The sequence below is a fragment of the Ranitomeya imitator genome, chromosome 1, assembly GCF_032444005.1.
Source record: "Ranitomeya imitator isolate aRanImi1 chromosome 1, aRanImi1.pri, whole genome shotgun sequence".
Taxonomy (NCBI): domain Eukaryota; kingdom Metazoa; phylum Chordata; class Amphibia; order Anura; family Dendrobatidae; genus Ranitomeya; species Ranitomeya imitator.
Window position 1 is genome coordinate 271,815,801 of NC_091282.1, and position 26,091 is coordinate 271,841,891.

Sequence of the window (26,091 nt, forward strand, 5' to 3'; positions counted from 1 at the left end):
ATATGCCATAGCTTGCAATAAAAGGAAGCTTGTTAGCATTACAGAAATTAACAGGGCATGGCCTGGCTTCAGCCATGCCTAGGCCTACCACAAGAGTCATTAAGTTGCTTTGTTTTTACCAAGTTTAATCAAGGTACCCAGCCAATTATGATATTCCACAGACTTAATACTTCATGTAGGGGGATTGACGTGAATACTTCATGTTGGGAGATCTAGATCTGCAGAGCTGCCCAGTGCTGGTGCCAGATATGTCTGCGGTGCAGAGGTGCCTGTGAGTGCTGAGGTGGAGAGTGCAGGAGAAGTGAGGCAGAGTGAGCAGTATAAAGGGTGCCCACTACGCACCACATGGAAGTTGGGCACAAGCTCTCTCAACTCCAGCTGCAGGCACCACAAGTTGTGCAACACAGGGGAAAGAAGGGGGCACATTCTCAAGTTTTGCAGGGGACCCCACCACCAGCAACCGTGGACTTTGCAGAGGGATCAGCTGTTGGTCTGTATGCCATGAGTAACCTAAAGTCTGACACTGAGCACAGCAGTAACCTAGAGGAAGAGGATCAAATAGTCTTCGTCAGTGGTCTTCCAATTGATATCAAACCCAGGGAACTTTGCTTGCTATTCTGTCCCTTTAAGGGTTATATAGTGATGAGTGAGCATACTCATTACTCGAGATTTCTCGAGCACGCTCGGGTGTCCTCCAAGTATTTTTAGTGCTCGGAGATTTCGTTTTCATCGCCGCAGCTGAATGATTTACATCTGTTAGCCAGCTTGATTACATGTGGGGGTTGCCTGGTTGCTAGGGAATCCCCACATGTAATTAAGCTGGCTAACAGATGCATGGCATGGAGGAGATGGCATGGAGATGTAAATCATTCAGCTGCGAGGTGGAAAACTAAATCTCCGAGCACTAAAAAATACTCGGAGGACACCCGAGCATGCTCGGGAAATCTTGAATAATGAGTATATTAGCTCATCACTAGTTATAAAGGATCACTGATCAAGCTCGCGTCAAAACAGCCTATAGGATTTGTCACCTTTGATAATAAGGCTGGTGCAGAAGCTGCAAAGAATGCCTTAAACGGTATCCATTTTGATCCAGAGAACCAACAGACCTTAAGACTAGAGTTCGCAAAGGACAACATAAAGATGGCTGAGAACAAATCAATGGCTACACCTAACCCCACAAACCTCCACCTTGCACTTGTAGCACGCTTCATTGCACGAGATCCATATGACCTAACGGGTGCTGCACTAATTCCAGCCTCACCAGAAGCTTGGTCTCCATATCCACTGTACACCACAGCTGGAATCAGCAATCCCTCATGCTGCCTTTACATATCCTGCAGCAGCTGCTTCATCAGCAGCTCTACATGCACAGATGCGTTGGTACCCACCATCTGAAGCACCCCAGCAAGGATTGAAGTCTCGCCAGTTCTGCTAAAGTCTCTTCAGGAGGATTGACGCCCAACCGAGCCCCTCAATGACTTATATTTTTTTTTCTCTATGAAGTGATGTACCAGACGTGAACAATGGTATTCACTGAACATTGTATTTCTCCATACACCTCTGAATGTTTGGTCCAGATCTCCCAACATGAAGTCTTCATCTCAATCCCTTTACATGAATTATTAAGTCTGTAGAATATCGTAATTGGCTGGGTACCTTGATTAAACTTGATAAAAATAAAGCAACCTAATGACTCTTGAAAATATGTCATAGCTGTAGAAAAATTTGGAAGTAAATAACATCCATTGATCACTCTTTATTACGATTTTTAGGAGGAAGAATAAACAAAAAAAGGCATTTTAGCCTTAGTTTTTTTTAAGCCATTCACTTAATGAGTGATAAAGATAATTCACTTTAACGAGTGATAAAATTTGTGTCAGTACGACTACAGTGATACCATATTTGTATATTTTTCTGTGATACTGGCTTTTCCACATTGAAGATAATTTTATAAAAAAAATGTTTTTGCAGTGTTAAATTGTAAGATCAATAGCTTTGTTTATTTTTCTGCTGTTAAAGCTGATTGTAGGCTTATATCTTACGGGATGAGATGACGTTTCAGGTATACCACTATTATTTACATATAACTTTTTGATCGTTCTTTATTTCACGTTTTGTGCAATCATGTGATGAAAATCGTTGTTTTTGCAAAGTTTTTTTTTATGGTGGTCGCTATAGAAGTTAAATAGCTTGTGAATTTTAGACTATGTTACCACAAGGAGCTTTTGGTGCATTTTTAGACACTGTGTATTTTTGCTGCGCCAAAAACGCAGAGTCTTACAGTTCCAGAAAAGTGGATGAGAATGATAGAAATGTCATAGCCATGCTGCTTCTTTTTAACACAGTGTTAACTGACCCGCGGTGTGTATTTCAAATCCGCAACATGGCAATTTCTCTTGCGGGTATGCTGAGTTTTCCGTGTGGAATCCCCCCATAGACTTGTAATAGGTACAGAAAATTCACAGGTAAAAGACGCACAAGCATTTTAAGTGTGTTTCATCAAAAACGCATGTAGTCTGCACCTTAGAATGTCAATAAAGTTTTGTCAAAGCCAAATACCAGGAAGTAGCAAAAGCAAAACAGCTTTATTTAAAGCATGACACACCAACAAGGGACAAAAAAACAGCAGCATAAAAAACGCATAATAATAATAAAAGCACACAAAAACGCAATAGAAAACCTCGCAAGTAACCTAATTTAAATAATAGGTGCAGAAATGGTGAAGAAATTCTGCAACATCAAAAATTCAACAAAAGCTCATTGTATGAATGTAGCATTTTAGACCAGGTCATTCTGGATGCGTCTACACCAAATATGTATTTTTTGTTTATTTTTGTTTTTTACATAAAAATGTATTTTTTTGCAATATATTAGCCATGCCAGTTTCACACTGCATCCTGCTTGGCAGAATAAAATAAGATATTTTTTGCGTCGCCCAAACCTGTTTTTTTTCCAAGTGAACTCCTTGGGATTTGGGACGACGTGCCACCTTGTGGGTATAAATACCTGGATTCCAATTTATCCAGGATGACTGCTGCTGGCAATCTTTTTACTATTGACAGTACTTTTTTTCTCTGCCTTGGGTCTGGGTGAGGGTTTGGTTTTGTGCCCTGAGGCGGCGTTTTTATTGATACCATTTTGGGGTACATATTACAGTCTATATTACTGCTTGTTTTTGAGAGGGAAGTGTGGTGACAGAAAAGTGGCAGCTCTGGTGTCTTAATTTTTTTCTTTTTATGCTCTTCGGGTTTAACGTATAATTTCAATAATTTTATGTTTTCATACATTGGACTTTTATTTATGTCACAGCAAGCCAAATGTTTATTTTTTATTTTTTAATATATTCATTTGAAATGCTTCCCTTTGCAGTCAATTTTCATTTTTGTCCTTTTCTTCCCCATGCCTTTTTCTGATAGCCATAACTTTTTTTTTCATCCACAAAGCTGTGTGACAGACTGATATTTGCAGAAAGAGTTGTATTTTCAAATAACGAATATTTAAAGACTGAAAGATATTGGGATCAAACTATAACATATCAATAAGTTACATGTTGAGAAAGAAAGAAGTATGCAAACCTAAGGACAACCAAAATTGTAACAAACAAGCCGAAAAAAATACATTATTATTATTTGTTTCTATAATTATTATTTATCTTTAGAACACCATTGATTCCATGGTGCTGTACATGAGAAAAAGTTCCATACACTACAAATATAAATTAGAGTGAACAAACTATCAATGACAGACTGGTATAGAGAGGAGAGGGCCCTGCCCTTGCGGGCTTACAGTTTGCATTCTACATTAAAACATTTTCAAAGGAACATATGGCTGTAGCAAATATCCAGATCACGTTAGAATGAAACATGACCTAAACTGTCTGTATATACAATATCATTATTAAAGATACTATTAACCCCATTCCCGCCTGCGACGTATCCATATGTCCCTGTGGCCTTGGCCTTATTGACCTCGGACGTATAGATATGTCCTGGCGGTTTAATGCCCACACAGGCTATGCGTGCACGATCGCCGCCGGGTGTCAGATGATTCTGACAGCTGACACCTGACACTCTGTGCTAGGAGTGGTCCCGCACTACTCCCAGCACTTTAACCCCCTAAATGCTGTGATCGAACTTGAACTCGATCACAGCATTTAGTGAGCAGGCAGAGGGAAGATAACCCCTCTGCCCATAGATCGGACACCCCGCGACATCATCGCGGGGTCCTGAACATTGCCATGGTGTCCCGATGTTGTCACGGCTACATCCGTGTCACCAGAGCTAGCAAAGTTGCTAGATCATGCTCAGAGAATGATTAGCTACTTTGTCTGTCACTGCAGCGCTGACAGTTTGCATAGCACAGGGATGTTCCTGCATCCCCATTCTATACATGCGATCATCCTGCAAAAAATGAAAGTCCTATAGGGAGATAAAGTAAAAAAATAAAAAAACGTAAAAAAAAATTATTTTTATTAAATATCATAAAAAAAGTAAAAAAATGGAAATATGTTTATAACCATGAATAAATATTATACCCATAAATAATTATTTTTATGAAAAAAATTATATAGAATAAAAGTACACATATTCGCCACATCCGCAACAAACCGACCTATAAAATTAGCCCACTAGTTAACCCCGTTAGTGAACACCATAAAAGAAAAATAAAAAACAAGGCAAAAAACAATGCTTTAACATCATACTGCCAAACAAAAAGTGGAATAAAACGTGATCAAAAGATCACATGTTACCGCTGAAAACGCCATCTTGTCCCGCAAAAAACAAGCCATAATACAGCTTACTCAGCACAAAAATAAAAGTTATAGCTCTCAAAACCAAACGATGCAAAAAATAATAATTTTTTTCTATAAAAATAGTTTTTATTGTATAAAAGCGCCAAAAGATAAAAAAAAGTTATATATATATATATATATATATTTATATATATATATATATATATATATATATATACAGTCATGGCCAAAAGTATTGACACGCCTGCAATTCTGTCAGATAATACTCATTTTCTTCCTGAAAATGATTGCAAACACAAATTCTTTGGTATTATTATCTTCATTTAATTTGTCTTAAATGAAAAAACACAAAAGAGAATGAAGCAAAAAGCAAAACATTGATCATTTCACACAAAACTCCAGAAATGGGCCAGTCAAAAGTATTGGCACCCTCAGCCGAATACTTGGTTGCAAAACCTTTAGCCAAAATAACTGTGACCAACCGCTTCCGGTAAACATCAATGAGTTTCTTTCAATGCTCTGCTGGAATTTTAGACCATTCCTCTTTGGCAAACTGCTCCAGGTCCCTGATATTTGAAGGGTGCCTTCTCCAAACTGCCATTTTTAGATCTCTCCACAGGTGTTCTATGGGATTCAGGTCTGGACTCATTGCTGGCCACCTTAGAAGTCTCCAGTGCTTTCTCTCAAACCATTTTCTAGTGCTTTTTGAAGTGTGTTTTGGGTCATTGTCCTGCTGGAAGACCCATGACCTCTGAGGGAGACCCAGCTTTCTCACACTGGGCCCTACATTATGCTGCAAAATTTGTTGGTAGTCTTCAGACTTCATAATGCCATGCACACGGTCAAGCAGTCCAGTGCCAGAGGCAGCAGAGCAACCCCAAAACATCAGGGAACCTCCGCCATATTTGACTGTAGGGACCGTGTTCTTTTCTTTGAATGCCTCTTTTTTCTCCTGTAAACTCTATGTTGATGCCTTTGCCCAAAAAGCTCTACTTTTGTCTCATCTGACCAGTGATAATTCTTCCAAAACGTTTTAGGATTTTTCAGGTAAGTTTTGGAAATCTCCAGCCTGGCTTTTTTATGTCTCGGGGTAAGAAGTGGGGTCTTCCTGGGTCTCCTACCATACAGTCCCTTTTCATTCAGATGCCGACGGATAGGACAGGTTGACAGTGCACTGTTGTACCCTCGGACTGCAGGGCAGCTTGAACTTGTTTGGATGTTAGTCGAGGTTCTTTATCCAACATCCGCACAATCTTGCGTTGAAATCTCTTGTCAATTTTTCTTTTCCGTCCACATCTAGGGAGGTTAGCCACAGTGCCATGGGCTTTAAACTTCTGGATGACACTGCGCACGGTAGACACAGGAACATTCAGGTCTTTTGAGATGGACTTGTAGCCTTGAGATTGCTCATGCTTCCTCACAATTTGGTTTCTCAAGTCCTCAGACGGTTCTTTGGTCTTCTTTCTGTTCTCCATGCTCAATGTGGTGCACACAAGGACACAGGGCAGAGGTTGAGTCAACTTTAATCCATGTCAACTGGCTGCAAGTGTGATTTAGTTATTGCCAACACCTGTTAGGTGCCACAGGTAAGTTACAGGTGCTGTTAATTACACAAATTCGAGAAGCATCACATGATTTTCCAAACAGTGCCAATACTTTTGTCCATCCCCTTTTTTATGTTTGCTGTGGAATTATATCCAACTAGATTGTGGCCCGATTCTAACGCATCGGGTATTCTAGAATATGCATGTCCCTGTAATATATGGACAATGATGATTCCAGAATTCGCGGCAGACTGTGTCCGTCGCTGATTGATCGAGGCAACCTTTATGACATCATCGTCGCCATGGCAACCATTATGACATCATCGTCGCTGTGCCCGTTGCTGATTGGTCGAGGCCTGGCGGCCTCGACCAATCAGAGACGCAGGATGTCTACGTCCTTTATGACATTATCGTCGCTGTGCCGGTTGCTGATTGGTCGAGGCCTGGCGGCCTCGACCAATCAGAGACGCGGGATGTCTACGTCCTTTATGACATCATCGTCGCTGTGCCCGTTGCTGATTGGTCGAGGCCTGGCGGCCTCGACCAATCAGAGACGCGGGATTTCTACGTCAATGCTGTGCCGGTCTCTGATTGGTCGAGGCCTGGCGGCCTCGACCAATCAGAGAGCAGGGATTTCCAGGACAGACAGACAGACAGACAGACAGACGGAAAAACCCTTAGACAATTATATATATAGATTTGGCTTTAGGACAATTCTTTTTGTGTTTTTTCATTTAAGACAAATTTATGTTTACAATCATTTTCAGAAAGAAAATGAGTATTATCTGACAGAATTGCTGGGGTGTCAATACTTTTGGCCATAACTGTATATGTGGTATCTCTGTAATTGTACTTACCTGAAGAATAAATAAATTGTACCATACACGGAATCACATAACCCCTCCCGCCCAAACAATTCAGGAATTTCTGTTTTTGTTTATTCTCACAAAAATCCGAATAGAAAGCGATCAAAAAATATAATGTGTCTGAAAATGGTAAATTTGAGGCTGAAAACCAGTAATGTGGGGAAAATGTGATTTTTTTTTTTTACTTTCACAGCTCAACGTTGTAAACTGAAGCACCTGAGGGTTCAATGTGCTCACCACACACATATAGATCAGTATTGATGAGAGATCCAGTTTCCAGTGTGGAGTTTTCACTGTCTAAGCACATCAGGGGCTCTTCAAACATGACATGTCCTGCGCAGTAGCAGCTCTTGGCTATCTCTGACCTGCTACTGTGCAGGCGCGGACGGTGCCATCTTGGAGGAGGAATTTTTTTCTACTAAAGTAAGATGACGCTGCAGGCGCATGCGCAGTAGCAGCTATCGGATCACAGCAGCAGACACCAATAACAGCTACTGAGCAGGTGCGGCAGGCACCATTTTCAAATTTATTATTTTTTTTTCCTCTAGCTGTATAACCTGAAAAAAAAAGTATTACCGGAAGATAAAACAAGTGATTTTGCTGCAGAGCAGGTGCCACGGCTGGCATATGCCTGCAGAAGGCTTTTTTTTTTAAGTAGGGGACAGGTCACACTAACCTGTCAGCAGTCTGCATTATGAATATCTAATCACAAGCACCACATACTCCAGCCCCGGGTCAAGGCACGAGAATCTCATTAAGGCCGGTTTCACACATCACTGGCTCTGGTACTTGAGGTGACAGTTTCCTCACGTACCGGAGACACTGACTCATGTAGACACATTAAAATCAATGTGTCTCTGCACATGTCAGCATGTTTTCACGGACCGTGTGTCCGTTTGGAAAACATGGAGACATGTCAGTGTTTGTGGGAACGCACGGATCACATGGACCCATTAAAGTCAATGGGTCCGTGTAAAACATGTACCGCACACGGATGCTGTCCGTGTGCAGTCCGCGTGCCGTGCAGGAGACAGCGCTACTGTAAGCGCTGTCGCCCCCGCATGCGGTGCTGAAGCCGGAATTCATCCCTTCTTCCCAGCAGCGTTTGCTGGAAAGAAGGAATGAATAATCTATTTTTTTTTCTTTCCCCTTAAAAACAAAGTTTGTGCGTCCCCTCCCGCCTCCCATCCTCTGTGGTTTCCCCCCCCCCCCCGCTTGCCAGGAAATACTCACCGACACCCAGCTCCAGCGATGTCTCCTCTCAGCGGCTGCAGCCTGTGCTGTGTGAGCGGTCACGTGGTCCCGCTCATTACAGTGGGGAATATGCGCATATTCCTTACTGTAATGAGCGGGACCATGTGACCGCTCACACAGGGCCTGCTGCCAGTGCTGAGAGGAGACATCGCTGGAGCTGGGTGTCGGTGAGTATTTCCTGGCAAGAGGGGGGGGGCCCACAAGGGATGGGAGGCGGGAGGGGACGCATAAACTTTATTTTTAAGGGGAAAGAAAAAAAATAGATTATTCATTCCTTCTTTCCAGCGAACGTTGCTGGGAAGAAGGGATGAATTCCGGCTTCAGCACTGCACTCAGGGGACAGCGCTTAACTGTAGCGCTGTCTCCTGCATGGTCCGTGTGGTCCTCAGTCGGCACACAGGTGGCACACGGCTGCTGCACGTGTGCCACACTGATGTGCTACGTAAGCACACGGACACACGGACCTGGATAATTCCGGTACCGATTTTTCCGGTACCGGAATTATCTGGACGTGTGGGACAGGCCTAACACAAAACTGAAAATAACGTTTAAAGGGAATCTGTCACCTCATTTTTCGTATACAAGCTGCGGCCACCGCCATTAGGGGCTTATCTACAGAATTCTGTAATGCTGTAGATAAGTCCCTGATGTAACCTGAAAGATAAGAAAAACAAGTTAGACGTTGCTCACCCAGGGGCGGTCCGGTGTGGTCTGGGTCCGATGGGCGTCGCAGGTTCAGGTCCGGTGCCTCCCAGCTTCATGCGATGATGTCCTCTTCCTTGCTTCTGTCGCGGCTCCTGCACAGGTGTAATTCTCTGTCCTGTTGAGGGCAGAGCAAAGTACCGCAGTGCACAGGCATCGGGAAAGCTCAGAGAGGCCCAGCGCCTGCACACTGCAGTATTTTATGCTGCCCTCAACAGGGCAAATCAGTATGCCTGTGCAGGAGCTGAGACAGAAGCAAGGAAGAGGATGTCATCGCATGAAGATGGGAGGCGCCGGACCCAGATCCGCGACACCCATCGGACGCGAACTGAACGGGACCGCCCCTGGGTGAGTATAATCTAACTTGCTTTTCTTATCTTTCAGATTACATCAGGGCTTATCTACAGCCTTACAGAATGCTCTAGATAAGCCCCTAATGACGGTGGCCGCAGCTTATATGCGAAAAATTAGGTGACAGATTCCCTTTAACCCCTTAATCCCATATGACGTACTATCCCGTTGAGGTGGGGTGGGCCTTAATTCCCACCGAGGGGATAGTACATCATAGCAATCGGCCGCGCTCACGGGGGGAGCGCGGCCGATCGCGGCCGGATGTCAGCTGACTATCGCAGCTGACATCCGGCACTATGTGCCAGGAGCGGTCACGAACCACTCCCGGCACATTAACCCTCAGCACACCGCGATCAAACATGATCGTGGTGTGCCGGCGGTACAAGGAAGCATCGCGCAGGGAGGGGGCTCCCTGCTTGCTTCCCTGAGACGATCGGTACAAGGTGATAGACTCACCTTGTACCGAGCGTCTTCTCCCTGCAGTCCCCAGATCCAAAATGGCTGCGGGGCTGCATCCGGGTCCTGCAGGGAGTACTTCTGGGCGCTGGTAAGCCTGCAGCGATGTGAGTGAGATCACCGATCTTACAGAGTGCTATGCAAACTGTCAGATTGGCGATCTGTGATGTCCCCCCCTGGGACAAAGTAAAAAAGTTTAAAAAAAAATTCCACATGTGTAAAAAAAATAAAAAAAATTCCTAAATAAATAAAAAATTATTCTAATTTATCTTAAAAAAAAAAAAAAGCAAACAAACAATAAAAGTACACATATTTAGTATCGCCGCGTCCGTAACGACCCCACCTGTAAAACTGTCCCACTAGTTAACCCCTTCAGTAAACACCGTAAGAAAAAAAAAAAACGAGCCAAAAAACAACGCTTTACTATCATACTGCCAAACAAAAAGTGGAATAACACACGATCAAAAAGACCGATATAAATAACCATGGTACCGCTGAAAACGTCATCTTGTTCCGCAAAAAACGAGCTGCCACACAGCATTATAAGCAAAAAATTGGAAAAGTTATAGTCCTCAGAATAAAGCGATGCAAAAATAATTATTTTTTCTATAAAATAGTTTTTATCGTATAAAAGCGCCAAAACATAAAAAAAAGATATAAATGAGATATCGCTGTAATCGTACTGACCCGAAGAATAAAACTGCTTTATCAATTTTACCAAACGCGGAACGGTATAAACGCCTCCCCCAAAAGAAATTCATGAATAGCTGGTTTTTGGTCATTCTGCCTCACAAATATCGGAATAAAAAGTGATCAAAAACTGTCACGTGTCCAAAAATGTTACCAATAAAAACATAAACTCGTCCCACAAAAAACAAGACCTCAGATGACTCTGTGGACCAAAATATGGAAAAATTATAGGTCTCAAAATGTGGAGACGCAAAAACATTTTTGCTATAAAAAAGCGTCTTTTAGTGTGTGACGGCCAGGGGTGGATTAAGGGTAGCCCCGGGCTGTTCACACACTGTGGGCCCCCCCGGTCATGTGACGGGGGTCATGTGACGGGGGTCATGTGACGGGGGTCATGTGACGGGGGTCATGATATACCCGAACCAGATTATACCAGAAAAATGGCCGGGCCCTACTCTACTGTAACCTATTAAATATTTGTTAAAATCTGCAATACAATTTAGGTATAGCTTGACCAATAATATCACATACAAGGAACAAATACAACCGCACCGTGACCAGACCACAAATTACAACCACAGTGATCGAATAATATCACATACAAGGAACAAATACCACCGCACCATGTCAAGACCACATATTACCACTTGGTGACCAAATAGCACATACAAGGGACAAATACCACAACACCATTTCCAGACCACATATTTCCACCACATAGTGACTGAATACTACAATACTGATCAGTAATAAAAAAAACAACACAATACTATCACGATAAGTGCCAGTATTCACAGGAGATCTGTACTTAGTATGCAGTGTCTGTGTAGAGGTAATACTGAGATCACTGGTGACATTATACACAGGACCTCTATATAGTATACAGTGTATAGTGTCAGTGTATAGGTAACACTGACTCACCAGTGACGTCTCTAGGTGAAGTCCTTCATCTTTCATCCAGCACAGACCGCCATCATTCCTTCCAGCCAGGACTCGTTTCTGCAGGAAATAACACAGTTATCTCGAGCTCCACTTGCAGAACACATTACTTAATTTTTCACAACTTCTACATTACACCACATGAAGAAGAAAAGGCGATATAGTGTCACTCTGCATAATAACAGGACCGCCCCCCCATTTAAAACAGTATACTCAAAAAATAAAATAAATACATCACTGCAGTAACAATATCCCTTAATTAGCCCCTATGGTAATAATATTCCCCACCCTGGCTCCGTTTATCTCATTCCTGGCTCCAGGCATATGTTCTCCCATCCTGCACTCATGAGTATCCATTCTACCCCATATGATCTCAACATCCTGCCCCATCTGTCTCCATCGTATCCATCCTGCCCCATGATCCAATCCTGCCCCATGTCTCCAATCATGCCCCGTGCCTACATTCTGCCCATGCCTCCAGTCCTGCCCCCAGTGTGTCCAGCATATTACCCCCAGTGTGTCCAGCAATCTGGCCCAGTGTCTCCAGCATTGCCCCAGTGTGTCCAGCAATCATCTGCCCCAGTGTATCCAGCATTGCCCCAGTGTGTCCAGCAATCATCTGCCCCAGTGTCTCCAGCAATCATCTGCCCCAGTGTCTCCAGCAATCATCTGCCCCAGTGTGTCCTCCAGCAATCTGCCCCCAGTGTGTCCTCCAGCAATCTGCCCCCAGTGTGTCCTCCAGCAATCTGCCCCCAGTGTGTCCTCCAGCAATCTGCCCCCAGTGTGTCCTCCAGCAATCTGCCCCCAGTGTGTCCTCCAGCAATCTGCCCCCAGTGTGTCCTCCAGCAATCTGCCCCACTGTCTCCAGCAATCCGCCCCACTGTCTCCAGCAATCTGCCCCACTGTCTCCAGCAATCTGCCCCCAGTGTGTCCTCCAGCAATCTGCCCCCAGTGTCCGTCCTCCAGCCATCTGCCCCCAGTGTCCGTCCTCCAGCCATCTGCCCCCAGTGTCCGTCCTCCAGCCATCTGCCCCCAGTGTGCGTCCTCCAGCCATCTGCCCCCAGTGTGCGTCCTCCAGCCATCTGCCCTCAGTGTCCGTCCTCCAGCCATCTGCCCTCAGTGTCCGTCCTCCAGCCATCTGCCCTCAGTGTCCGTCCTCCAGCCATCTGCCCCCAGTGTGCGTCCTCCAGCCATCTGCCCCCAGTGTGCGTCCTCCAGCCATCTGCCCCCAGTGTGCGTCCTCCAGCCATCTGCCCTCAGTGTCCGTCCTCCAGCCATCTGCCCTCAGTGTCAGTCCTCCAGCCATCTGCCCTCAGTGTCCGTCCTCCAGCCATCTGCCCTCAGTGTCCGTCCTCCAGCCATCTGCCCCCAGTGTGCGTCCTCCAGCCATCTGCCCCCAGTGTCCGTCCTCCAGCCATCTGCCCTCAGTGTGCGTCCTCCAGCCATCTGCCCTCAGTGTCAGTCCTCCAGCCATCTGCCCTCAGTGTCCGTCCTCCAGCCATCTGCCCTCAGTGTCCGTCCTCCAGCCATCTGCCCCCAGTGTGCGTCCTCCAGCCATCTGCCCCCAGTGTCCGTCCTCCAGCCATCTGCCCCCAGTGTGCGTCCTCCAGCCATCTGCCCTCAGTGTCCGTCCTCCAGCCATCTGCCCTCAGTGTCAGTCCTCCAGCCATCTGCCCTCAGTGTCCGTCCTCCAGCCATCTGCCCTCAGTGTCCGTCCTCCAGCCATCTGCCCTCAGTGTCCGTCCTCCAGCCATCTGCCCTCAGTGTCAGTCCTCCAGCCATCTGCCCTCAGTGTCCGTCCTCCAGCCATCTGCCCTCAGTGTCCGTCCTCCAGCCATCTGCCCTCAGTGTCCGTCCTCCAGCCATCTGCCCTCAGTGTGTGTCCGCCGTTATAAAAAAAAAAAAAAAACTCCTCACCTGTCCTCGCTCCAGCGCCGCGGTGAGCTCCCTCCAACAGAGCACACTCGCCGGCGACTGACAATGACGTCAGACGCCGGCGACGTGTGCGCGCGGCCGACATCAGCCGCCAGCCTCCAATTGGCTGGCGGCTGGTTTTAACTATTGACGTGCGGGCGCGCGCCCGCACGTCAATAGGAAACCGCCGCAGCGCCGGAAGGGGCCCGGTGAGCAGATGAGAAGGGGCCCGATGCGGGCCCCCTCTCTCTGCCCACCGGTTACGGCAGGAGCACATAAATGCCGGCGACGGCATTCACAGATGATTAGCAGAGGGTCGATCTCTGCGGTAGCCCAGGGCCCCCCCAGACCACAGGGCCCTGGGCTACCGCCCATATTGACCCTCTGATAATCCGCCCCTGGTGACGGCTGCCAATCATAAAAATCCGATATAAAAAACGCTATAAAAGTAAATCAAACCCCCCTTCATCACCCCCTTAGTTAGGGAAAAATAATAAAATTAAATTTATTTATTTCCATTTTCCCCATTAGGGCTAGGGTTAGGGGTAGGGTTAGGGTTAGGACTAAGGTTAGGGCTAGGGTTAGGGCTAGGGTTGGGGCTAGGGTTAGGGCTATGGTTAGGGTTAGGGCTAGGGTTGGGACTAGGGTTAGGGCTAGGGTTAGGGTTGGGGCTAGGGTTAGGGTTAGGGTTGGGGCTAGGTTTGGAGCTAAAGTTAGGGTTGGGGCTAAAGTTAGGGTTAGGGTTGGGGCTAAAGTTAGGGTTAGGGTTGGGGCTAAAGTTAGGGTTAGGGGTTGGGGCTAAAGTTAGGGTTAGGGTTTGGATTACATTTACGGTTGGGATTAGGGTTGGGATTAGAATTAGGGGTGTGTCAGGGTTAGGGGTGTGGTTAGGGTTACCGTTGGGATTAGGGTTAGAGGTGTTGTTGGATTAGGGTTTCAGGTGGAATTGGGGAGTTTCCACTGTTCAGGCACATCAGGGGCTCTCCAAACGCGACATGGCGTCCGATCTCAATTCCAGCCAATTCTGCGTTGAAAAAGTAAAACAGTGCTCCTTCCCTTCCGAGCTCTCCGGTGCGCCAAAACAGGGGTTTACCCCAACATATGGGGTATCAGCGTACTCGGGACAAATTGGAAAACAACAATTGTGGTCCAAATTCTCTCGTTATCCTTGGGAAAATAAAAATTTGGGGGCTAAAATATCATTTTTGCGGGAAAAAATGATTTTTTATTTTCACGACTCTGCGTTATAAACTTTAGTGAAACACTTTGGGGTTCAAAATTCTCACAACACATCTAGATAAGTTCCTTGGGAGGTCTAGTTTCCAATATGGGGTCACTTTTGGGTTTTTTTACTGTTTGGGTACATCAGGGGCTCTGCAAATGCAATGTGACGCCTGCAGACCAATCCATCTAAGTCTGTATTCCAAATGGTGCTCCTTCCCTTCCGAGCTCTGCCATGCGCCCAAACAGTGGTTCCCCCCACATATGGGGTATCAGCGTACTCAGGACAAATTGGACAACAACTTTTGGGGTCCAATTTATCCTGTTACCCTTGTGAAAATACAAAACTGGGGGCTAAAAAATAATTTTTGTGAAAAAAAAATAATTTTTTTCACGGCTCTGCGTTATAAACTGTAGTGAAACACTTGGGGGTTCAAAGTTCTCACAACACATCTAGATAAGTTCCTTGGGAGGGTTAGTTTCCAATATTGGTTCACTTGTGTGGGGTTTGTACTGTTTGGGTACATCAGGGGCTCTGCAAATGCAACGTGACGCCTGCAGACCAATCCATCTAAGTCTGTATTCCAAATGGCGCTCCTTCCCTTCCGAGCTCTGCCATGCGCCCAAACAGTGGTTCCCCCCACATATGGGGTATCAGCGTACTCAGGACAAATTGGACAACAACTTTTGGGGTCCAATTTATCCTGTTACCCTTGTGAAAATACAAAACTGGGGACTAAAAAATCATTTTTGTGAAAAAAAATAATTTTTATTTTCATGGCTCTGCATTATAAACTGTAGTTAAACACTTGGGGGTTCAAAGCTCTCAAGGCACATCTAGATAAGTTCCTTAGGGGGTCTACTTTCCAAAATGGTGTCACTTGTGGGTGGTTTCAATGATTAGGCATATCAGGGGCTCTCCAAACGCAACATAGCGTCCCATCTCAATTCCAGTCAATTTTGCATTGAAAAGTCAAATGGCGCTCCTTCCCTTCCGAGCTCTTGCATGCGCCCAAACAATGGTTTACACCCACATATGGGGTATCAGCGTCCTCAGGACAAATTGCACAACAACTTTTGTGGTCTAATTTCTTCTCCTTCCCTTGGGAAAATAAAAATTTGGGGGCAAAAAGATCATTTTTGTGAAAAAATATGATTTTTTATTTTTACGGCTCTGCATTATAAACTTCTATGAAGCACTTGTTGGGTCTAAGTGCTCACCACACATCTAGATAAGTTCCTTAAGGGGTCTACTTTCCAAAATGGTGTCACTTGTGGGGGGTTTCAATGTTCAGGCACATCAGGGGCTCTCCAAACGCAACATGGTGTCCCATCTCAATTCCAGTCAATTTTGCATTGAAAAGTAAAATGGTGCTCCTTCCCTTCCGAGCTCTACCATGCGCCCAAACAATGGTTTACACCCACATATGGGGTCTCAGCGTCCTCAGGACAAATTGCACAACAACTTTTGGGGTCCAATTTATCCTTTACTCTTGTGAAAATACAAAACTGGGGGCTAAAAATATCATTTTTGTGAAAAAAAAAAAAAATTTTTATTTTCACGGCTCTGCGTTATAAACTGTAGTGAAACACTTGGGGGTTCAAAGTTCTCACAACACATCTAGATAAGTTCCTTGGGAGGTCTATTTTCCAATATGGGGTCACTTGTGGGGGTGTTTGGATACATCAGGGGCTCTGCAAATGCAACGTGATGCCTGAAGACCAATCCATCTAAGTCTGTATTCCAAATGGCGCTCCTTCCCTTCCGAGCTCTGCCATGCACCCAAACAGTGGTTCCCCCCCACATATAGGGTATCAGCGTACTCAGGACAAATTGGACAACAAATTTTGGGGTCCAATTTATCCCGTTACCCTTGTGAAAATACAAAACTGGGGTCTAAAAATTCATTTTTGTGAAAAAAAAAGAATTTTTATTTTCACGGCTCTGAGTTATAAACTGTTGTGAAACACTTGTTGGGTCAAAGTGCTCATCACACATCTAGATAAGTTCCTTAAGGGGTCTACTTTCCAAAATGGTGTCACTTGTGGGGTGGGGTTCAATGTTTAGGCACATCAGAGGCTATCCAAATGCAACATGGCGTCCCATTTCAATTCCAGTCAATTTTGCATTGAAAAGACAAATGGCGCTCCTTCCCTTGCGAGCTCTGCCATGCGCCCACACAATGGTTTACACCCACATATGGGGTATCAGCATACTCAGGACAAATTGCACAACAACTTTTGTGGTCTAATTTCTTCTCTTACCCTTGGGAAAATAAAAAATTGGGGGCAAAAAATAATTTTTGTGAAAAAATATGATTTTTTATTTTTACGGCTCTGCATTATAAACTTCTGTGAAGCACTTGTTGGGTCAAAGTGCTCACCACACATCTAGGTAAGTACCTTAAGGGGTCTACTTTCCAAAATGGTGTCACTTGTGGGGGGTTTCAATGTTTAGGCACATCAGGGGCTCTCCAAACGCAATATGGCGTCCAATCTCAATTCCAGTCAATTTTGCATTGAAAAGTCAAATGGCGCCTTTCTTTCCAAGCTCTGCCATGCGCCCAAACAGGGGTTTACCCCCACATATTGGGTATCAGCGTACTCAGGACAAATTGTATAACAACTTTGGGGGTCCATTTTTTCCTATTACCCTTGGTAAAATAAAACAAATTGGAGCTGAAATAAATTTTGTGTGAGAAAAAGTTAAATGTTCATTTTTATTTAAACATTCCAAAAATTCATGTAAAACACCTGAAGGGTTAATAAACTTCTTGAATGTGGTTTTGAGCACCTTGAGGGGTGCAGTTTTTAGAATGCTGTCACACTTGGGTATTTTTTATCATATAGACCCCTCAAAATGACTTCAAATGAGATGTGGTCCCTAAAAAAAATGGTGTTGTAAAAATGAGAAATTGCTGGTCAACTTTTAACCCTTATAACTCCCTAACAAAAAAAAAATTTGGTTCCAAAATTGTGCTGATGTAAAGTAGACATGTGGTACATGTTACTTATTAAGTATTATGCATGACATATCACTGTGATTTAAGGGCATATAAATTCAAATTTGGAAAATTGCAATATTTTCAAAATTTTCGCCAAATTTCAGTTTTTTTCTCAAATAAACACAAGTTATATCGAATAAATTTTATGAGTAACATGAAGTACAATATCTCACGAGAAAATATTGTCAGAATCGCCATAATCCGTTGAAGCATTCCAGAGTTATAGCCTCATAAAGGGACAGTGGTCAGAATTGTAAAAATTGGCCCGGTCATTAACGTGCAAACCACCCTCGGGGCTTAAGGGGTTAAAGAACAACCATAAGACTGATTTAATCAACCAAGGTATCATTTTAATCAGTATAACGGCACCGACCTGACACTGTCTGTATGTTACTGTGCACAATCCTGCTGATAGGTTCCCTTTAAGTTGTGACTGGCACGGAAAAATAATTATGGAATGATATCAATTACGAGAAGTATACAACCAAGATGCAATATATAAATATTGTCCTATGTTTGTTACATTTACAATTGCACAGTGCAGGGGCAAAGCTTTTAATTTATGTAAGAGAAATATGTGAGTTCTATGGCAGTAGACAAGCTGTGGGAAATGTCTCAGGTGCTGCAAGGAGAATGCATTTATCAGCCATTATTGAAATTCGAGCTACATGTTCCCATTGGATGATTAGCAAACGAAAAGGAAGAACATATTTCAAAACAGATGTCTCATCAAAGCATTATTTGTCTGGCAAGTTTTCACAAATAAAACATTTGTAGAATAGATGCTGAATAAAAGTGGTACTCCAAATCTACTAGAAACATAAGTGGAAGACGTGCTACTAGAAAAAAGTAACTATTTACTGTATCTAATGCCTGAAATACATTAGTTGTAAAGCTGAAGAAGTAAAGACTAATGCTGTTCAATAAGATCAACCATACTAATTTGTCTATATGGCCATGTAGGTCAGAGAATAGAATAAAATAATGTTTTGATATCTGCAATCTAATGTCTTAGGCTGGTTTCACATTTGCGGTTGTGTCCGCAGCGTTTCATCCGCAATAATCTGCATGCGTTGTGTTTTCCTATATTTAACATTAGGAACGCAAGTGTCTGCGTTTGATTGCGTTTTGTCGCGTTTGACGACGCATACGTCGTTTCGTCATCTGCGGTTTGGCGCGGTAAACGCTACATGTAGTAATTTCAGAGGCGTCAATTTGCCGCCTAGAAACATATGCATTTGTTTGTGGTAGAAATGCGCCAAAAAAAATGCATTGCTGTCTATGTGAACGCATGCGGCCGCAAGCACATGCGTTGCAACAGGGAAAAACATGTCTAGACACTGATTAGCCACCCCCCACATACAAGGTGCTAAAGGGAGGGAGTGGACAGTTGCAGGTCACTACGCAGCAGACAGAGAAGCTTTCCAGACGCAGCAGAGCAGACACAGGAAGGAATCTACACTCAGAACAATGTGAGTATATCCTCGCCAATGCCTTTATTTTCTATTTTCTGTCTCTACATGTCCTAATTTCTTCCATTTCTTTCTTTCTGCATGCATCAGAATGTCTTCTTCTGATGAGGAGCAACGTCCTGGGCCTTCTCAAGCCGAACATGTCTGTGAAGTGAGTACTCAACTCCTCAGATTGGTAAGTATTCACTGTCACATCTACACATATGACAATTTTTTTTCATTTTTTTAGACCACTTCTTCTACTGCGGCAGAGGCTGGGCAGGAGCAGCGGGGTCACGGTCAAGTGTCAAGGCGGCAGCGTGTAAGTATACAAGGCTGACTCTTTACTGTATCCTCACTTTAGTATTCTTGAATCTTCCTTTCTGTACTTTACTCTTTCTTTACAATTTTCTTCTGGACTCCTCTTGTATCTTGACTTTTCTTATTCATGCCATTTCTCAGCCTCTGTTTTCTTTCTTTTCCTTATGCTAATGTATCCAACATTAATGTCTTTACTTAATTTTTAGGTTCCAGAACGGGATGAAAACCTCATAGAAAATGACCGCCTCATCTCCCTGGTCCAGGAGCGAGTCCCATTGTGGGACACTCGGGTTCCACAGCACTCGGACAACGTGACGATCCGGCACCTATGGAATGAGGTGACCAAAGCAATGTGGGATGGCTGGGACAATGCCCCTACTCGGGTCCGAAATGCATTTTGTAAGTATTGCAATGCAGTGTGATGCAGCAGAGACCTTGGCCGTGCTCACACAACTGTGTGTGATGAGAGAAACTCTCAGGAGTTTCCCTCATCACATACAGTTGTGTGATATCGGCCAAATGTCCATTGTCTAACCATTCTTTTCGCTTTTCAACAGTGCTCAAAGTCAAAACACGTTGGCGTTCGATGAAGGACCGCTTCAACAAGGACCTGAGTCAAGAGAGCCGTGTTCCCAGTGGTTCTGGAGCAAGGATATGAAAGTACAAATACCATCGCATTCTGGCATTTTTAAGACTGGTCCTTGCCCAGAGAACGTAAGTATTTCTCCTGTACATTAGGTTGTGTTGTATTGCCATAATCTGTATGTTTCTATTCAACAGGAGTTGGCGTTTGGTAAATTTTTGGTATTATTTTTTTTTTCCTTTTTTCACAGCACATGGAGCAGCACTGTTGGCACAGGTTCTGGAGCGGTCCTTCATCAGACAGCCACGGACCCGTCCCAGCTATCCTGCTGTGGGCCTGCCACACTAACTGAAGACCAGGAAGCTGGTCCATCAGGTCTTCAACCAGGCAAAAAATATAGAATCGGAGCATATAGCTAATGACAACCAAAAAAGACAAAAAAAATGCCCCTAAAATATAACTTTTAATTAATAATAGGTAAAATGACCTAATAGAGTCAGGAGACAGTATTACTCAACCATATAACTTAATACTAAAAAAGGATAGAGGTATCTAGGTGAGGGGGTGCTCTCTCCCTAACTCACCCTACCTTACCAGAAGAAGGTAACAGAAGAAAATGGACCTCAAGAATTTGATAACGTTAAGCTGTGAAATTGTAATTTAGCCCCAAATTTTTCTATTTCCCAAAGGTAGCATCAGAAAATCAATCTCAAAATTTCTTGTGCAATTTCTCCTCAGTACACAGATACCCCATGTGTGGTGGGAAACTATTGTTTAGCTACACTGCTGCACTTCGAAATGAAGGAGTAACATTTTCGAGCGCAGACTTTGATGAAATGGTCTGTGGTCACCATGTTGCGTTTGGAGAGCCCCTGATGAGCTTAAACAGTGGAAACTCCCAACAAGTATTGGAAACTACACCTGTCAAGGAATCTATCTAGAGGTGTGGTGAGCACCTTGAACCCACATGTGCATCACAGAATTTTATAACGTTGATCAGTAAAAATAAAACAAAATTACATTTTTCCCACAAAAATGTTGCTTTAGTCCCAAATTTTTCATTTTCACAAGGGTAAACTGGAGAATACAAATGGTACAATTTGTTGTGCAATTATTCCTGAGTACTATTATAGCTCATATGTGGTGTAAAACTACTGCTTGGGCACCCAGCATGTTTCGGAAGGGAAGGAACACTATTTTACTTTTGGAGCGCAAAATTGGCTGCAATACCCTACAGTATATGTGGTCAAAAACTACTTTTGAGGCACAGTACAAAGCTCAGAAGGGAAGTTGAACCATGTCATAGTGCAGATTTTGCTGTCATGGTTTGCGGATGACATGTCACATTGGCAGAGCCCCTGAAGTGCCAGCAGGGCTGGCTCCAGGTTTTCATGGGCCCCGGGCGAAAGAGTCTCAGTGGGCCTCTTTAACATATACCTTGATTCTAGATGCACACAGATACAGCAGAGAAATATATGTATATTTCAATACCAAAGGTTTCACTTACTTCTTACATAAGTGATATCTATTGTAAATTCTACAATAGCTCAGACAGTATAGCCCTTCATGCAGAATTATGATCCCCATATATTGCTCCTTACAGTATTATTGGCACCACATAGCGCTCCATACTGAATAATGAGCCCCATATATTGCTCCATACAGAATAATGGACCCCTTGTAATGGTCCATACAGAATAATGAGCCCCATATATTGCTCCATACAGTATAATAAGCCCCATATAATGCTCCAAACAGTATAATGAGCCCCATATATTGCTCCATACAGTATAATAAGCCCCATATAGTCATTCATACAGTATAGTGACCCCCATATAATGCTTCATGCAGTATAATGCAGTATAATGAGCCCCATATATTGCTCCATACATAATGAGCCCCATATAGTGCTCCATTCATAATGAGCCCCATATGATGCTTCATACAGTATATGATGGGCCGCATATAATGCTCCATACATAATTGACCCCATATAATGCACTATATATAATAGGCTCCATATAATGCTCCATTATGTGATGGGCCCCAAATAATGCTCCAGTATATGAAGGGCCCCATATATTGCTCCATGTATAATGGGACTCACATGATGCTCCAGTATATGGTGGGCCCCATATAATTCTTTATACAGAAGGGGCCGCATATAATGCTCCAAACAATTAAAAAAAAAAAATCAAATACTTTCCTTGCTGGCTGCAGGTCCGGACTCCTCAGCATTACTGTCTTCTGGCTCTCTGCACTGTGACTGTTCAGAACAGAGGGTGCACACTAATCACATAATTGAGCCCTCTGATCTGAAACGTCACAGAGTCAGGAGACACGGAAGATGCCACTGCAGAGGAACGGGGAGAGGAAAGTATTGCAAGTATCGGGGCCCTGAGCAAGAGGGGGACTGACTCGTAGGCACTGGCACCATGCTCCCATAGAGTACCAGTGTCCCCGATGGCCAGTCGGCTCACCACCACTCAAGGGCTCCATCACTTGCCAGGTGCTCCAAGTGCTGATGCCGGCACTGCGTGCCAGAATAGCAGAGTCCTCTGAAAAGTGACCCCATTTTAAAAACTACACTCCTCAATGATTCATGTAAGGTGCAGTGATCATATTGACACCCCAGGTTTCTCACAGAACCTTATACTGTTAGGTGGTGAAGAAAAAATAATTACATTATTACCAGACAAATTATATTTTAGCCACAGATTTTACATTTTCACACAGTGAAATTGGTTAAAATGGCACCAAAATTTGTCCCACTTCTGCTGAATGTGGCAATACCCCATATGTACAGTACTAGTTAGCCATATGTCAAGATTTGGGAGGGAAGGATCGCCTTTTGACTCTTGGAGCATAGATTTTCCCAGGATGTGGACTCCATATACAGAGCCCCTAAGTTCCAGAAGAATCACCTCCAAAAGTGAACCCATTTTGGAAATTAAACTCATATGGGAATTTATCTACAGGTGCACTGACAATTTTGACACCATGGGTTTTTTCCAGAAACAAACAGGAATAGATGTTGTTGTGGGAAAATGTGTCATTGTAGTGGCCAGAACGTTGTGGTGCCCTTACATTGTGTCCAGTTCATGGTTCTAGAGAAGCACTCCTTAAATTAAGCGGGCTCCCATCACTACAGTAATGACAAATGTGGACGCTGAACGTGGTTCAGGCAAACTGGATCACAGAAAAGAGAGAATTTGCTTGATTTCTTTTCGAGGGGAACCATTTCACTTTTTCAGAGCCTTTGTGTTACCAGTAACCTGTAAGCCCCCTTTATTTCAATTAACAGATTACTGACATGAATGGGGACTTGCTTTTCTAGTGGATTAAGTTTAAGCTTTTATTAGGAACATTTTAAATAACATTTTGGATCACCTTTATCCTACGCTTCTGAGCATTTACATTGTGGTTCATCTAAATCTCTGACTGACATGATTCAGATTACACCCCTGACAGACCCAATCACAATAATGGGGCAGTAGTGTTACTCTGGACTACTTTTGGCCTTTGTTCAGTGGTGTCCTTCTTTTCAGAGGGGCAAAACTGTAGCTGACCGAGCTTTCATGCACACTTGAAAAGGCAGGCATTGCCGGCTCATAGGCCAAATGGTATCCACAGAGTCTCCATCTGCTTCATTATTATTTCAGACATTTACATGGAAACCCCGGTGTAAGCCCTCAGCATAGAGCGAAGAATAAATGTGAGACGAACTTTACTGCCATCATTGCCATCATTGGGAGGCAGAATAAACAAATCAACAGCAGGTCAAGAATTGTTTTTATTTATTTTTTAGCTGTTTCTCATGCTGTATACAGTCAGTGATTAGACAACTTTATTCTTTGAGTTGTGCAATTATAGCGATGCAAGATTTTTTTATGTTTGGCTGCTATCACACACTAAAAAATGCTTTATTTTTGCAAAAACATCATTGTCAGGCACATAACTTATTTTGATCACTATTCAGCAGAATAAACAACAGCCCACAATACAGGAATTGTTTTTTTTTATTATGCTGTTCACCGTGTGGTTAAAGTGTTAAGACTTACTATTTTTTGGGTCAGTATGACATTTATCTCTTGTTTTATGTTTTGCTGCTTTTACACAATAAAAACAATTTTGTAAAAAAAGATTTATTTTTGCGTCGCTATAATCCAAGAGCGATAACTTTTCTATTTATCTACTGAGCTGTTTAGAAGCTTATTTTTTGCAGGACACCATGATGTTTTCAGTGATACTATTTTTATTTTCATTTGACTTTTTGATAGCATTTTATTCCAGTTTTTGTCCGGCAGTAAGATGAAAGGGCATAGTTTTTTGGACACATTATTTATTTTTTTTATTGCTAGCACCGATCATGGGCATTTCTGCAGGGTGTTAGCTATAGTATATACAGTTAGGTCCATATATATTTGGACAGAGACAACATTTTTCTAATTTTGGTTATAGACATTACCACAAAGAGTTTTAAACAAAACAATTCAGATGCAGTTGAAGTTCAGACTTTCAGCTTTCATTAGAGGGTATCCACATTAAAATTGGAAGAAGTGTTTAGGAGTTTCAGCTCCTTAACATGTGCCACCCTGTTTTTAAAGGGACCAAAAGTAATTGGACAGATTCAATAATTTTAAATAAAATGTTCATTTCTAGTACTTTGTTGAAAACCCTTTGTTGGCAATGACTGCCTGAAGTCTTGAACTCATGGATATCACCAGACACTGTGTTTCCTCCTTTTTGATGCTCTGCCAGGCCTTCACTGCGGTGGTTTTCAGTTGCTGTTTGTCTGTGGGCCTTTCTGTCTGAAGTTTAGTCTTTAACAAGTGAAATGCATGCTCAATTGGGTTGAGATCAGGTGACTGACTTGGCCATTCAAGAATATTCCACTTCTTTGCTTTAATAAACTCCTGGGTTGCTTTGGCTTTATGTTTTGGGTCATTGTCCATCTGTAGTAAGAAACGACGACCGATCAGTTTGGCTGCATTTGGCTGGATCTGAGCACACAGTATGGCTCTGAATACCTCAGAATTCATTTGGCTGCTTCTGTCCTGTGTCACATCATCAATAAACACTAGTGACCCAGTGCCACTGGCAGCCATGCATGCCCAAGCCATCACACTGCCTCCGCCGTGTTTTACAGATGATGTGGTATGCTTTGGATCATGAGCTGTACCTCGCCTTCGCCATACTTTTCTCTTTTCATCATTCTGGTAGAGGTTGATCTTGGTTTCATCTGTCCAAAGAATGTTCTTCCAGAACTGCGCTGGCTTTTTAAAATGTTTTTTAGCAAAGTCCAGCCTAGCCTTTTTATTCTTGATGCTTATGAGTGGCTTGCACCGTGCAGTGAACCCTCTGTATTTACTTTCATGCTGTCTTCTCTTTATGGTAGATTTGGATATTGATATGCCTACCTCCTGGAGAGTGCTGTTCACTTGGTTGGCTGTTGTGAAGGGGTTTCTCTTCACCATGGAGATTATTCTGCGATCATCCACCACTGTTGTCTTCCGTGAGCGCCCAGGTCTTTTTGCATTGATGAGTTCTCAAGTGCTTTCTTTCTCAGGATGTACCAAACTATAGATTTTGCCACTCCTAAAATTGTAGAAATTTCTCGGATGGGTTTTTTCTGTTTTCGCAGATTAAGGATGGCTTGTTTCACCTGCATGGAGAGCTCCTTTGACCGCATGTTTACCTCACAGCAAAACCTTCCAAATGCAAGCACCACACCTCAAATCAACTCCAGGCCTTTTATCTGCTTAATTGAGAATGATATAACGAAGGGATTGCCCACACCTGTCCATGAAATAGCCTTGGAGTCAATTGTCCAATTACTTTTGGTCCCTTTAAAAACAGGGTGGCACATGTTAAGAAGCTGAAACTCCTAAACCCTTCATCCAATTTTAATGTGGATACCCTCAAATGAAAGCTGAAAGTCTGAACTTCAACTGCATCTGAATTGCTTTGTTTTTAAATTCGTTGTGGTAATGTCTATAACCAAAATTAGAAAAATGTTGTCTCTGTCCAAATATATA

At 43.4% G+C, this 26,091-nt stretch overlaps 1 pseudogene; it reads left to right on the forward strand.

Moving 5' to 3' along the window:
• The first annotated feature begins 501 nt into the window (after positions 1–501).
• Positions 502–1,438, forward strand: LOC138657725 (RNA-binding protein with multiple splicing 2-like; annotated as a pseudogene).
• The last annotated feature ends 24,653 nt before the right edge of the window (positions 1,439–26,091 follow it).